Source organism: Miscanthus floridulus, chromosome 9 (genome assembly GCF_019320115.1).
Source record: "Miscanthus floridulus cultivar M001 chromosome 9, ASM1932011v1, whole genome shotgun sequence".
NCBI classification, from domain to species: Eukaryota; Viridiplantae; Streptophyta; class Magnoliopsida; order Poales; family Poaceae; genus Miscanthus; species Miscanthus floridulus.
In genome coordinates, this window is record NC_089588.1 from 133,682,919 (window position 1) to 133,697,078 (window position 14,160).

A 14,160-nucleotide genomic window follows, 5' to 3' on the forward strand; every position below is an offset into this window, starting at 1 on the left:
GCGAAAAGTACACTCTTCTGGCGTGGCCGATTGCGACGACGTGTAGCGACTGGCGTCGGATCGATGAGACGGGCAAATGGACACTGTATCTGTATCAGGGGCGAGTAGGCGACAAGCTCGCTGCCAGATTTTACAAAAGATTGGATCGTCGTGCGGTGTCTGTTTGCTCTCATAAAGCACCGAATCACTGAAGCAGCTAGCTAGCATACGGAGACGTACGGAGACGTACGGAGGGATTTCGTCTCGTGAATTTCATCTAAACTGTGTAATTAGTTTTATTTTTTATTTATATTTAATGCTTCATACATGTGTCCAAAGATTCGATGTGACAAGAAATCTTGAAAAATTTAGCGTTTTGAGAGGGAACTAGCCTAAGCAGAAACCTACTGTCCTATCCCGTACATGCGCATGCTATCCATGTCCATTCGACGACGGCAGATCACACGTCAATAAGTCATACTGAGCGTCCATGCATGATGCACCTCCTCTCATTCCTGTTCTTTTTAATGCATCCTTTCCTGTAGGGGATTTAGCTTCTTCAGTTCCCTCAAAAAAAAAGATACTGCTATATTCCAGGCGCCTGAGATTTGCATTTCTTTGAGGCGACGCATCTCAGCCCTTGGATCCGAAATGGACGGTCCAGATTAGCCCCTATTCATCTTCTTCCTCCAGGCTCCAGCAGCTCTCACCCCCGCCACAGCAGAAGTCACCTCCGCAGCCGCCCACCGCCCCGCCGCGGTAGGGTCTTATCGGATCTCTGCTGCTGCGGCCGCGGTCGCGGAGCTCCGGCGAGACCCTACCATACCTGTGGTAGACTCCCTCTGCTCCTTCCTAGCTCCTGCCGCCGCTTTCTTCTTCAACTCCGGCGAACGGTCAGGACTCCCCAGCCCCTACCTAGCTGGCCGCCTCCACCGTGGCTAGGGCCCCAAACTTCCCGGGCGCCGACCCCACCGGCTGGCCCTGTCTATCTCCCTGGGGCCCCTCGCTTTACTAAGGTCACCGAAGTTGGGAGAGAGAAGATAAGCTCGTCGGAGTTGGGGGGGAGAGGAGAAGATCGCCGGGATATTTGGGTCTTGTTTAGATTCCAAGTTTTTTTACTCTCTCTCCATCACATCAAATCTTTGGACACATGCATGGAGTATTAAATGTAGATAAAAAAATAACTAATTACACAGTTTGATTGTAAATTACGAGACGAATCTTTTAAGCCTAGTTAAACCATGATTGGACAATAATTGTCAAATACAAACGAAGGTGCTACGATATCAAATACTGATTCCTAACCACGATCTAAAACAGGCCTTGCAAAGTATTTATGACTACCGACAGCACTACTGGCTAGTAGCCTTCATTGCAAGGAAGAGACGCACACAGCTGTTCCGCTTCCGCTTTGTCTGTGTCTAGAAGTTATGGACCAAATGAACGGTTGGAAACCACTGTGCAAAATGTACACTCTTCTGGCGTGGGCAATTTCCACAACGTGCAGCGACTGGCGTGTGTAATTAGTTTTTTTTTCGTTCACTTTTAATGCTTCATGCACGGATCATAAGATTCAATGTGATAGATGCTGTAGCATTTTTTTTTTGGAAATTTGGGGTTCAACTAAACACGTGCTTAGTATGGGAGTTTTTGTCTCCATGATTATTCTGCCCCATAAATTCGCGATGTCCGTTCTTGGTAACTCCGCCTATCCATTACAGGTCTGGTTTATATTGAGGTTTGGTATCAGTATTTGATATTGTAGCATTTTTGTTTGTATTTGATAATTATTGTCCAATCATGGTCTAACTAGGCTCAAAAGATTCGTCTCGAATTTACAATCAAACTATGTAATTAATTATTTTTTTATCTACATTTAATATACTTCATATATGTGTCTAAAGATTTGATGTGATAAAGAGAGAGTGAAAAAACTTACAATCTAAACAATGCCTGTATCAGAATTCAGAGGCTCGTAGGCGACAAGCTCGCTACCAGACTTTTCGTGTGGTGTCTGTTTGCTCATAAAGCACCGAATTACTGAAGAAGCAGCCAGCTAGCATACTTGCGTACACTGGTAGGTGAGACACGCGCACGGAGACGTAGTACGGAGGGAGAGGGCTATGGCGGCCGGCAGTGGGATTCACATGGGCGAGCGGTGGAGCTTGGCGGGCGCGACGGCGCTGATCACCGGCGGCAGCAAGGGGATCGGGCACGCCATGGTGGAGGAGCTGGCTGCGTTTGGTGTGCGCGTGCACACGTGTGCTCGCGCAGCGCGGCTGACCTGGAGGCGTGCCGCCGCCGGTGGTCCGAGATGGGGCTGGACGTCACGGTCACCGCCTGCGACCTCGCCGTGTGCGCCGACCGGGAGAGGCTCATGGAGACTGTCAAGGCCACCTTCGATGGCAAGCTCGACATTCTGGTAAGGTGTTGAAAGCTGGGCCTTGTTTAGATAGCGAGAGTTAGAAAAATTTGGCACTGCAGCATTTTTGTTTGTATTTAATAATTATTATTTAATCATGGACTAACTAGACTCAAAAGATTTGTCTCGTAATTTATAATCAAACTATGTAATTAGTTATTTTTTTATCTACATTTACTGTTGCATGTATGTGTCCCTAAATTCGATGTGACGAAAAAAGAGTGAAAAAACTTGAAACTTTGAAGCAATTTAAACAAGGCCCTGATGTCGTCTCCCGTACATCCTATCCAAGTCCATTAGACGACGACAGATCACACTACTCATACTCAGCATCCATGCACTATAGCATAAAAAAAGGGGTATTTTCAGAGGCGGCCTCGACGATGCCCCTCTCTGCTATAACATCACTGTTTAATCAGAAATTATAAAGGCAGGATTCACGCTTATCTTTGGAAATCGAGAAAAGAAAAAAAAAAAGCCGGCAAGCTGGAACGGATGGCCGCTGGCCGAGCCCACTCCAGCCAACCGTCCGTCCACGGGGCCCACTGCCGAGCCCAACAGTCTGCACAGGAAGCACAGTTTTTTAGCCCGGTCCGGTGTTCCATGGCCCAGGGCCAGCCCCGCCTGGTGCATATGGCCGTGCCTGGGTCGCTACTCAGGCATGCTGCGGGGTGGCATGGGCCGACACACCATTTAAAGATAGGCTTGGTGGTAGACCGGTGACATCCACGGTATGCTAACAGCCCATCGTGCCCCTTCCTATTCCCTGACCCTAACTTCATTTTCCCCTCCACCTCCCCCTCCCCCCGCCATGGGTCTCGCGCCATTGATGATGTCAAGCTTGAGGACAAAGAAGCGCCGCCCGCGCGGATGCGGGCTTTCCTTGCTCGGATCTAGGCCGTCCTCGATGGAGCCGCCCAGCCAGTGCCAGATCCACCGACACTGCCCCTTTGCGCCCCCAGACGATCGCCGCAGCCTAACAAGGGGTGCCCCACACGCACCGCTGCCCCCGCATGCCCATGGATGTCACAACACGTGAGCCCTAGGACGGGTTGCCACAACATCGCCGCCGTACATATCCATGGATGTGCCACCATTGCCTATTCCTGACCTCGGATGGGTTGCCACCGCACCTTCACCTCCTCGCCGACGACAGCCTCTAACCTTCCAAGGCCTGCCGCCGCCCCTGGATGCCCTTTGACGGGCTTCCACCACACCTTCGCGTCCTCATCGAGAACGCGCCGCCTTGCTACCACCACAGGCTTCTCCACCGTCCTATGTGCCCTTGGCTCGGTTCTCCCTCTAGAGAGGGTCGGAAAAGAGAGTGCATTGGGTAGGCTAGGCCAGCGAACCACCATGTGCACTCTCGGCAGCTTGGGAGCTGCAGCCAGCTGGCGTCGACCTCCTGGGGCGGGGTGGGCCGGTGGCGTGGGATCCTGATGGCGGTGGCGGCCTCCAGCAGGCGACGTTGGGCAAAGGGCGCCGGCGTCGGGCTCCTAATACGGAAGGACGATAGAGGAAAACTGTGCCATAGCCAGATGTGCGTCGGGCTCCTGCTAAGGAATAGTGTCTCCGAGGGATGGAAAATGTACAAAGAAAAAAGAATCAGAGTATATGCAGCAATAAGAGAGTATCTCAATGGTTCTTCCATTGCCAAAGTGTTTTTTTAAATGGTTTTTAAATTATGTCCTTTACTTTCGTCATGAACTTTTATCACAAAGATTGGGAAAGGCACATGGTGACGGTTGTTTATGACTAAATCACAACTTAGTCATAAACACTTGTCATCCAAAGAAAAATTGTCATAAATGCATCGTTTCTATAATTAAAAAGTTCTTTGTCATATGAAAATTGTCATAGAAGGCCCAATCTCTTGTAGTGGAGGGAAGGGTCGCCGCTGATTGAGTCAGGAGAGAAATGGAGCGAGAGAGCTGAGGGAGGAGAGAAGGTGATGGCAGAAGCCTAAGTGTGTGCTTATATACGCATCTTCGGTATTGGGCCTTATGGGCCTCAGGCTCATTTAGTGAGCCATCGTTTAATAAAAAAACTCAGACTACGAGGGATAGCATGTATCCTCTCGAGCATTTCACATTAAGGTAGATGACTCCTTACCCAGTCCGAGAAAACCCCTAAACCACATACCCCGCCCGCACACAGTGGTCGTTATCCTGTGAGGGGGCCGGTTCCACAGACCTGTGCTTTGAGTAACGCGGGGTAGACGAGGGGGTTTTGTTTTACTTCCGGCACTACAACTCGTCCTCATGGGGGATCGAACCCAGACCGCGAGGGTGCCACCCAGAGTGCTTGACCAGCCGGTCTAGCATGGCCATGTTGTCTTCGAAAAGGAGTCGCCCCCGTCTCAAAATCAATGGTTATATTTGGAGACTTCTTGTATGCTTTTGCTAATCGAACACGCTGTGTTCCAAAATCATTTTTGCAGTTGTGATGCATGCTTGTACGTACACAGGTGAACAACGCGGCGCAGCTATTCCCTAAACCGGTGGCACAGTGCACGGCGGAGGACTTCTCGCGTTGCATGGCGACCAACTTGGAGTCGTGCTTCCACCTCTGCCAGCTCGCGCACCCTCTCCTCCTCAATGCCTCCCTCGCCGGCGGCGGAAGCATCGTCAATGTCTCCTCCATCGGAAGTTTGCTAGCCTACCACGACCTCGCCCTCTATGGCACCGCCAAAGGTATGTTACTCTATAATTTTTTCAAATTCACAAGACATTTCAGATACTCTGATTTCTGAATACAATTCTAGCTTTCCAAAGTTTTAAAGTAAATAATTATTCTTGTTTGGTTTTTATAAAGTTTACTTGTTCATATGTAATAGCATGTAACTTCCAAAGTTTTAAAGTAAATAATTATATTCTGATTTTTGAATGTCAAGAATTTTGAATTTGACATTCCATTTTCCTTGTTAAACTCCTTGGCATATATACGGCGCACCAAAAAAACTGGAAAATTCGAAAGTATTTAAATCACAAACACCGTAAGTGCATATGTAACAAATTTACTTGTTCGTGGTCGTGAATTGGCTTTATTTGCACGCATGCAGCTGGAATGAACCAACTAACAAGGAGCCTAGCGGCTGAGTGGGTCAGCGATAAGATTCGTGTGAACTGCGTGGCACCTGGACTGATCAACACAGACATGGCCAGAGGGGTACGTACTTACACTCTTATATAGAGACACAGTGTACAATTACTATCCTTGCCTACATGAAATTAGTTGACAATGGACATGTATATTATACTCCTACAATCATAGGCACCACCGGAGACCGTGGAGCAATCTTTATCCAGGGTCCCTATGCGGCGGGCCGGTGAGCCGACAGAGGTGGCGTCCATGGTGTCGTTCCTCTGCATGCCGGCGGCGTCCTACGTCACTGGCCAAGTCATCTTCGTCGACGGCGGCCGGAGCATTAGTGCCTGATCGAGCAGGGCAGATAATGATGCTCGGCTGGTTAGGTCTTATTGGTTTTTATTGCTCCGTATTTTGGTTTTGTGGCACCACGCTATTGTCTCTATATTTTTGTTATTATTTTGGATGACATTATTATTGCACACTCTCGCTTGTCATTTTACGTTGCCTCTACGTATAGCCTTCTGAACCTTTGTTTCAGTGCTGCTATTGTGGCAGCTCTGAGATGGGCATCAGCTACAGTGGTCGTTTATAAGACGTGTCGATGGTAACCTATCTGTGAAGTCGGAGGGAGTACTCCTCCAGCTTGCTTCTGCTCTCTCTCCTTCAGTGGGGAGGGTGATGAGCTACTTTAGCAGTACAATTGTACTGGAGTCTAGCAAAACCACAAGGAAATCTGTGAGTGAGGAGGGTGATGAGCTACTTGTTTTGATTCTATAGAGAAATTCTAGCTATGTGGAAAGGAATTCACAGTGAGAAACATGATTTGCTAGGCTGCTCTGTGGAGCTAGCATATATATGGAGACTAATAATAAATAACTAGTGATGTTATCAGGCTAATGGGTTTGCAGCAAGAGAATTGCTCTAGTAATAGTCCTCTTTTTCTAGAATTGCACGCATCTTAAAGCAGCGCATCCAATTAATTAATCATTTCTTAATTATTATTATTATTTACCGGCCCGACCCTTCCAAGACCAAAAGAAGACCAGCTCAAGCCCAAGTGGGTCACGTATCCATCTCCCTTCCGATCAACCATTTCGTTATGGACGTCAGCCGACTAGTGCCCATCTCGGACGGCGACCACAATGGATGCGCAGTTGACGACGCCGGCCGAGGCAGCACACTCTCACGGATCCTGCATTCTTCGGCGCCGGCCGCCGGCCGCCTGGTGGAGGAGGTAGAGCTGGCGGGGGACTGCCTAGAGAGTCCACGACACATCGCTCCAACTCCGATCCAAGACAGAAAAACTCCGCTGCAGGTGTACTACATCCATGGTGATTCCACTCCTGTACGACAGAGGCAAATGCTGCAGTCCTCCAGGTCCCCGGCGCTGTGGGCCTCCTCCACGATCGCGTGTCCGATCCCCTTGCTGCCACCGGTGACCAGCGCTCTCGCGCCGACCAGGCTCCACCTCTCGCCGTCGGCCGCCCCGCTGCCATCCTCTGTTTTTGTGTATCTTGTGTGTTCAACTTCAACTCGTACTACAATGTTGCGATGCCAGTGACAAATAGTACGTACAACGTTGAGTTGATTACAGTACACAACAGACGTACTAATAATGCTGTGTAATAATGCTGTGTGTTCATTGCACGCAGTGACAAACTAATTTGAGCCGGACTAAACACCAACTGATACTACAGTGCTGTTGAGTGGATCTTCTGTGCTCAATTTGAACCAGTACTGGAGCACAATAAAAGCTGCCAAATATTTTGAAAAAGTCCCTGCAGCTGATGAACGAATAACGGAACTACTGTATATTTGCTGAATAATCTTACAATGCAACTTGACACGGCCATATTTTGAACCCAACCCAAAACAAACGGAATTTCATATGAAGTTGCTTTCATAAGCACGTGCATTCCACACGTGTATTTTCACTAGTTTAATTGTAAATCTCGCAAATTTTAAGTATTCTAAGGGTACATACACTCGAGGAAAATATGTATTCAGGACCGTACAAAAATCATATATACCGCAAATATGTATTCAGTGACTTGTCAATCGTTGCATTTGCTTGAAAGGTCACCGTGCGCACAGCACGGGCGAGGCCACAGGCTGACCGGCTGAGCCAAAAGGCCGAATTTTTTATTTTTAGCCTTTTTTTTAAAAATTTTCACAAATATGCTCCTGAAGGTAAGATTTCAAAATCTGGACCCTTAGCTCGGTACACTCCTCGGCGCCATCGTTGCTGGCGCCGAGGTCTTGGGCTCGACGCAGACGTGGCAGTGACTTGGCAGGCAGCTCGGCGCCGTAGATCATGGCGCCGAGCTTGGTGCCAGGATCTATGGCACCGAGGTGGTGTTTTAACCCCGCCTCTAACCTTTCTGCCCAAGCCTTCTTCCTCTTCTTTATCCTCCCTCTCGAATTTTTTCTCTGCTCACTTCGCCCTACCTCACGAATCGGCATATTGGACCTTGGAAACTTTGATTTGATCCGTAGATCTTCGAGAGCAAGGTATCCTCGCTCCCGTCCTAGTTTCTTCGCATCGATTCGGTATATATTAGTCGGATTTTTCAACCTAAGAATTGTCATTAATTAGGGTTTCATGCAATTTTTAATATTTGTATTATAGAACTGTAGGATGCCAAGGCGTGGAAAAGCTAGCAAACCAAGGTAACCGCAGCGCATGTTGTTATGTTATGGGTTCATTGTTGTGCATCAAATGGGAAACCCTAGGTTTAGGGTTTAATGTTAATTGCTTTCGGTTCTTAGAATGAAATTGGTTGTATTGTAGTTATGGCCGGATGGCCGGAAATGCCTTCGACCCATTGCCTCTGCCTAGTGGTGTTCCAGTGCCCATGTGCTTTTGCGGCGATCCTTGTAAGATAGCCAAGTCCGATGAAGAGGACACGTATAAGCAGAGGTATTGGATGTGTTCCAATTTTGCATTTGAGCCTACACTTCGTCAGCGCCGCATTAACAAGATGGTGAGGAATTGATGTTTGTATCATATGACATCTTGCATGTTTTTTTTGTTTTGTAACAATTGCATTTTTTGCAGACCCCTCCACCGCTCTATGATTTTGAGCAGTGGATCGACACTGAGATCAAGCCTGAAGACAAGGAATGAATGCAGAAACTGTTGCGGTGGGAGGTAGAGAACAAGGAGATGATAGAGAAGAGACACGGAGAGGAGGCTGAAAAAAGGAGAACAAGGAAGAGGAGGAAATGAGACGTGTTGCTGCGTACAGGGAGGAGAGGGAGACGAAGCTTGAGCGTGCATGCCAAGCGAAAGCAGCGATGGAGGAGAATCCTAATGCCCTGAGGAAGGGAAAGTGGCCTCGTTGCACTCAGTAGTCTTCATGACTTGCTAGTTCTATGGTTTATTCATGAACAATGTTGTCTATTATCGGCACATACTTCTAGTATTATTGTGTTATTTAATGTGGCATAGTATTGGACTTTTAATTATGTGGTTGTTTTCATTATTTGTGGTCATAATATTCAGTATAATGTTGCAGACATAGTAAAATATGATCACGTACTGCAAATACAACCTAACGAAGTAGGGCATTATATAATTCAACACACAAAACACATGAAATGGCATGTGAGAATATGTACCAAACTAGGGTACAAAGTTCCTTCGACTAAACCTAACATGCCTTAGGTAATTAAACCAAACAACAAACACATAGATGTGCCATGTAAATATGATAAAGTCGTCCTAGTAGTGTGGCCACATAGCAAATTGTGTTGCACCTTCTCCACAGTAGCCTCCCATTGTTGGTGGTGGTGGTGGCGGGGGTGACGGCGGAGGCCCCTTGTTCTTGTGGTTAGGGTAGGTGCAATATGGATCATTGTAGAGTGCCTCCGGTGAATCGGCACCATTGTTGTTGTCGTCCTATCCGTCGTTCTTGTAACTGCTGCTAACTTCTCTTTCTAGATCGAAGATACGGTCCTGCAGCTAGTAGATGTACTCCACATGTGGATAAATTGGTCGAGGATCAACCCACCGAGTGAATCCATAGTTTTCTTCGGCCAAGGAAGACTGCAATAAGTATGTCATGTGAATTGTGTAGAAGAGGAACATATTGAAGAAACAAATAGTAATAGCAATTACCCATGCTCGCGGGCATTTGAAGAAACGACGACCTCCATCTATTCCCTCGGTGAACATCTGCACTAGGTAGTCCTCACCATGCATGCATTTTGGCCACTCTTCTTTCCATTCATCGTATCCTCTCAGTGGTGCCTCTTTGGTGAAATCACTTTTGCTCTCAACTGGGAACCTCTCATAAAGAGCTTCCTCAAAGAAATCGGGACCAAGAGAACCCTCCCACACAATGGTAGTTCCCTTTCCCTTTCCTCTCCCTTTAGACGACCCTCCAGACATTGGTACTGCAACGAAAGAAAATACTAGTTCAATGTGTTGGGAAGTAAGTAGCAATGCATCCAACATTGCGTATATATATGCAGAGGCAGGTTTAGTTGCCATTTCAATGTATTTTAACTGGTCATAAGAAGCCTAATTAGTTTCACTGAAGAGCCTATTTCAATGGACACTGAAAAGCCTAGATTCATTTCCTGAAAAGTCTATTCGTCGTTGACATGATAAATCACTGAAAAGCCTAGATGCTATAGGTGTACTATGTAAGTGAAGTGATATATCGCTGCTGTCATCATACTCCTCGTCCTTGTAACTGAAAAGTCTATTTTCATTGTCTGAAAAGCCTAGATTCGTTCACTGTTATTGGAAAGCCTAGATGCTATAGGTGTACTATGTAAGTGAAGTGATAAATCGCTGCTGTCATCGTACTCCTTGTCCTTCTAACTGAAAAGTCTATTTTCATTGTCTAAAAAGCCTAAGTTCGTTCACTGTTACTGAAAAGACTAGATTCATCTGCAAAGCGTCTGTACGATACGATTGGACTATACACGTTCTAATAAATTTACATTTAATATGTGTACTACATTTGTGCCTTTTTAGCAGTGTAGTATAATTAATGATTCACGGAAAAAATTCGCAATAGTTTCCCTTGTTTCAGGAGCATCCACAGTTACAAACAAAGACATCATTATATAATCCAAACATTTAATCATCCAAAGAGCACAATACAACCATAACGAATATCACAATCAACACAACATGTCCTGCATAGTCCGACAATGTCCATACAGTCCCAAATAGTTATAGGAAAGTAACTACAAAATCCATAATAGTACATACTGACATATACCACAAACCCTCACTGCCTCCTAGTCTTACCCTTACCCTTGTGACCAAGAGCAGCTGGTACCTGAGTGTAAGGGTCAGGTGGACGACGTCGCCTAGTGCCTGGAGGCCATGTAGGCTAAGTCAAGGGAGCGTCCTAGAGCTGAGAGGGGCCAAGCTCTCTGTGCCTCTGGTCCACGTCATCCTCGTCCTCGTCCTCGTCCCCTGTAGGTGCTTGGCTAGAGGAACCTAAGCCTCCTCTGCCTGTGGAAGGAACATACACGTCTTGCGTCGTGTCTGTCCTGCAACCACAACGAGTAGCCCACAGGCGTAGCCGACGTGACAAACTCTGTTGTACAAAATTATGTTAACTGAAAGAATCTAACGTATTAATAATATGTTTGAAATAATATTTTGAATCTTACGTCTAGGAAGCTACGCGTGTCGTCGTCCCTGACTCTCGGACGACAGCGCTCAATGTCTTCAACGGAGCATTTAAGGGTATTGCCCTGCAACAAAGTTCTCGGTAATAATACTTCTAAACAGATACCACCAGGTTTTGTTTCTTTTGTACAAGAATCTAACATATTATAAGGATGCTATGGCTCGAAGGTGGCACTAACTAAAATAGATACCTCTAACGCATAATGTATTGGTATGCAACTTAATGTATAAAAATAAGGCAATTGACTTACCACTCTGTCCAAGATTGGTCCTGCTCCACCTGCCTTCCTGCACGAGTAGATTGGTCTTATGCCGTGTCTTCATCGTTGGAGGACTCGATGTTGGCGTAGTCATCTTCTGTCCATTGTAGCCTCAGCCTACGACGTGTTGCATGTTGGTACCAAGCTTGGTACCGCCTGAACTCACGGTTCATGTGTGGCTCATTGTTCTTGTCCACATTGTCGTGCATCTGCTCCCATTGCTCAATGTAGTACTAGTGGTGCTTCTCCAAGTCAAAAATCTTTCTGTTCTTCTGACGATCCAACCTGCACGTATGTCATCATTACTTGAATCCATGTACATGTCACCATATTAATGGAAATAGACCATCATGAGACATTTGAAATAGCAAAACACTTACTTGTGTAAGTCAACGCCAGTCGAGAACGGAGCCATTGGCCAAAGCTGTCTCAGTCCAAATTGTCGTGCAACTCTATCTAGCAGGTAGAACTCGACAGCATAGAAACAAATTAGAGGGCACCTCATCCTATAGAAGTCGTCGTCGCACCCACACATGTTGCTCAAATGAAAAGGAAGTGCCCCCTCTCCATCGTACGGCTCCCACGACACCTGCAACATGTCCAAACAAGATGTTAGATGGTATACTAAACCATTTCAAACCAGCATGGGAAATAAAATTTACTTACACTAGACGCCGTGAGCGTGTCTAGCTCATTTCGTGAACTTAATGTATGCCCGCTTGTAACCTCGCGTGTGGAACCCTAACCTGGTCCCAAAGGTACGCCCACGTCGGCTGCCGACGTGGAGGCTGACCGGGGAACCACTCATGAGGAGCCAGAACCTCGGGACGTTCAACTGGTAGATGAGCCCACATCCACAACTAAAGTAGGTACATGCATCCACCAAGTGATGCTATGGACAAAGTCCGACGACACCCCTTGCACAACTGCCGGTAAAGAAAACCCAAGACTGCAGAGTCCCAGCTATACTGACCCGCCTGGTCCCAGTCACTGAGGTAGTGGACCCACATCCACGGGCAGTGTCACCCGTGGCATTGGGGAAGAGAACGCAGGCAAACAGGTGTACGATCCACGCCCTGCAGTAGTACCTAACTGTCTCCTCATCCACCTCCTTGGGGCATTGTGCGAACTCTTGCCGGAGCTAGGAGATTAGAACTTCAGAACTGCGAGCCCCTTGCTCGCCAACCTCACGCCCAAGAAAGGCCTCTACTCATGCTCTCCATCCTTCTGACCTACACTGCCCAGTGACTGCGTTGCCATGAATCCTCAGGCCTAGCATCTTTTGACAGTCCTGGAGCATGACTGTCATCTCTCCAAAAGGTAAGTGGAAGCTGTGAGTCTTCGGCCACCACCTACATTTTAGACAAAGCAAGATTACATGTCAAAAAGGCAAGCGCATGAACAAATGGCAATGAATGAAGGCAATGATTGAAGATAATACCTGTCAACCAACACAGTTATGGCCGCTGAGTTGAACTTGGGCAACCCACGACGAACCTAAAAAGAGATGACATCCAGGCCAGCTCTCTGTAGAAAAGGAGTGTACCTGTTGTCGTACTGCATGTCCAAGAACCCATTGTGGATTCTAGGACGAAGGAGCGGAAGGTCCTGCATGGAATAAAACATAGTCTCTCGTTACTTCACGAACACATGTATGCTCACAAAAATTTGAACAAAACGTATAGATTATTACCTGCCCCTCCGCTATGAGACATCGTCGGTGGGTCGCCTCGTACGTCGGATCGAGCAAGTGGAATTGCGCCATCCTACAAAAAAGTCAATGAAATAGAAATTCAATATACAATGAAACATGAACTTAGAAATGTACAAGTAATTGACACAATTACATACATAAATTGAGTCATGCATAATTAATTAAATGAATACGACAAATATGTAATAATAAAAATAACCAATAGTCACACCTCACTAATCTGCCAATGGCAAGTGCGTGAATTGTGGCCCAGTCTACCACACTTGCCGCACTCGTACTGCTCGGGGTCAGTAAGAAATGGGGTTCCTCTCCCACGCCTCGTTCTTCCAGGTATCTGATCCATAACTATCATGTGCCTCGTCCTCTTCCTTGATCCACGCTTATTCCAATGGTAAGCTGGATCTGCAATGTACTTTGGCCCATCATTGGAGGCCACTCTCTAGGGTTTCGGAAAGGGACGAAATAGGGGGCTCCATGTGTGCACAAGTGTGTCGACACTAAACTTGTGAGGTATCCTGCTCTTGATATTATAGTTGTGATGCTTAGCTGCTGCCACCAAATGGGAACATAGAAAGTGGTATGTCTTGGTTTACCACAAGTGCATGTTAAATTTTGGAGGATAACCACATGCATCCTCGACTCTCGGACCTCACCATCGGACGTTGTACCGCCCCTATGCTCGTCCTGATAAGTCCCTATGGCGTGGTCAAAGCATGTAACCTCATATGTGCCAGCCCTTTCATTTGCCTTCTCTAGGTGTGTCTTTGGTTTCGGAGCCCATATCTCTCCATCACTCCGCAACTTCAATGCATCGGCATGTCTATCGTTGAACCAGGCAACAAGCTTGTCGAAGGTGAATTGAACGATTGCATTCACGGGCGTACCACGTATCCCCAATAGCAACTTATTGAATGACTCCGCCATGTTGCTGCACTGAAACTCGTACCTCCATCCACTGGCGTCGTGAGCTCTTGTCCATTTCTCCAAATCCCTCATTAAACCTGTGAGCCAGTGTCTACCTTCTGCATTTGATGAGGTT

The 14,160-nt window shown here is 46.9% G+C and overlaps 1 pseudogene; it reads left to right on the top strand.

Moving 5' to 3' along the window:
* The first annotated feature begins 1,965 nt into the window (after positions 1-1,965).
* LOC136482990 (noroxomaritidine/norcraugsodine reductase-like) lies at positions 1,966-6,046 on the top strand (annotated as a pseudogene).
* Positions 6,047-14,160: the final 8,114 nt, after the last annotated feature.